Source organism: Arachis ipaensis, chromosome B03, assembly GCF_000816755.2.
Source record: "Arachis ipaensis cultivar K30076 chromosome B03, Araip1.1, whole genome shotgun sequence".
Classification (NCBI taxonomy): domain Eukaryota; kingdom Viridiplantae; phylum Streptophyta; class Magnoliopsida; order Fabales; family Fabaceae; genus Arachis; species Arachis ipaensis.
The window spans coordinates 115477971-115480459 of record NC_029787.2 but is presented as its reverse complement, the minus strand read 5'-3'; positions in this window follow the sequence as shown (position 1 = coordinate 115480459).

Below are 2489 nucleotides of genomic sequence, written 5' to 3'. Positions count from 1 at the left end.
TTCCTGGGAGAATGTCCAACAAAACTGCATTTGGAGGGTTGGGGATGGTTCCCAAATTCACTTCTAGGAACACTACTGGATCTCGGGTGTAGGCAGTTTAAGTGCGACTGCAAACTAGGTTAGTAATAATGCCATCTATTCAGATATGCTAATAGACTTCCTCGATGTTTCAGGGCAGTGGGATGTTAGGAAGCTTCAGGAGATGCTGCTGGAGGATATTGTCAATAGGATCGTAAGTATCTCCCCACTGTCCCCATGGAAGGAAGCTGACTACATAGCCTAGGGATCCTCCTCAGACGGTCAATTCAGCATCAAATCAGCGTATCAGAACCTCAGGAAGACCCAAGTCACTCCTAACAAGATTTTTTGGATAGTTTGGTTATGGAAAGGCCCTGAGCGTGTGAGAACCTTTCTTTGGATGGTGGCACACAATGCTATCCTTACCAACTTGGAAAGAAGACGTAGACACTTAGCCACGGACGACGCTTGCCCTCGATGTAGACGCAATGAAGAGTCAATCATCCATCTCCTTAGGGACTGTTTCTATGCTAGAAGCGTGTGGCGAAGGCTTATCCCACCTAATGGCATCAATTCCTTTTTCAACACTAGCCTCAATGATTGGCTATCTCTAAACCTTACCGCGAATAACAATTGGTCTCGCCTTTTTGGAGTTGCGATATCATCCTTATGGTTCTTCATAAATAAACTTGTTTTTAATGGAGAGAATGTTGGCGCTGCTAGTGTTAGCTACCAAATTCGAGCGCGGGCCGAGGAATTCTTGAAGGTGGTGAAGAGCAACCTGAATCCGAGAAATACTCAAGCTACTAGTGGGTGTCTTGTTGGCTGGTCGAGACCGGATGGAGATTGTATCAAGTTAAATGTTGACGGTTCATGGTATGCTCAAAGAGGTAACGCCGCTTGTGGGGGAGTGTTCAGAGACTCTGCTGGGAGATTCTTGAAAGGATTCTCGGGCAATCTATGTAACTGCTCGATTATGCACGCGGAACTGTGGGCAGTCATTCATGGGCTGACCATTGCTACAACAAACGGTTACCAAAATCTGGTGGTTGAGTCTGACTCAGCGGCTGCTATTAACTTCATCAAGCATGGATGCTCCCCAGCCCATCATTGTGCCCCTCTGGTCCAGGACATTCGAAATTTAGCTGCACGCCTCCAACAAATCTCGTGGACACATGTCCTTCGTGAAGCAAACATGGTGGCTGATCAGTTCTCCAAGAAGGGACAAGAACTCCCCCTTGAACTACACCTTTTTGACAGAACCCCTCCGGACATCAACTATGCTCTACTATGCGACTGCATATGGACCCTTAGACTTAGGAAAATTTATTGCCTTTTTCTTCTCTGTTTGTTTTCCTTTTTTCTTTGCCGGGGTGTTTGAACCCCACTTAGATCACCAAAAAAAAAGTGTTAATATTCATTAATATAGGAGAATTAAAAGTAAATGGAGTACATGAAATAAATGATTTTAGTATAAATATAATATAAAAAATAAATATAAATAGTCATTTCTAATCATAAAAAATTGTGTTGAATATATAAGGACTAATTTGATTAATTTTAAAATTTTAGGGATGAAAATGACTTACGTCTGAACTTTCAAAGACTATTTTTATTATAAATAACTTTTTTACATGTCATTTGACATGTGGTGTGCTAGGTGTCACTGACTTGATACGTCAATAAATCATCTTGTGACGTGGCATTAACCCACCACATCATCATGCCATGTGACACTTAACGTGACACGTCATCATACAACTGACAGAAGGACTAATTTGACTTACGTTTTATTTTTCAGGGACTAATATGACTAAAAAAATCATTTGAGGACTAATTTTAAAAATGAGTATTTCAGGAACAAATTTGACTATTAACCCAATCCTTTAGCCTTAAATAACTCCTTTGGTTGAAAGTTGAAACAAAGTTTGAGACTTGAGGGTTTTTCATCATTTTTCACTTGCAGCAGTTCATCATCTGTTTCAGTTGGTGTAGTCTTCTACTCTGTATTTTTCATTGATGTGTTCTATGTTTGATTTAGGGTATTTGGTTATTTTGCGAGTTTTTTTTATTTAAATTAAAAAATAATATTTATCGATTTAAATAAATATGTAAATATTTACCAAAATATATTTCTAGTCACATCTCGGATACAGTGGGAAGAGCCAAAAAACAAACATAATTCGGATACACTGACCCCGTTCTGTGATACAGAGTCTGAGAGTCATATTTCGAGTGCACCCGAGATATGAACATGAGCGCATCTAGGATACATTGCATCCGAGATATGCTTATATTCTTTTATGGACCAGTGCATTCGAGATACGTGCGAGGATGCAGGATGCGAGCACTGCATTCGAAATATAGTCAAGATTCGATATACTTATAAAGTTTCTTCTATTTATTTTAAAATAATTAAATATTGTATTTTATATATGTTTTTAAAATTAATTTGATATATTATCAATTTA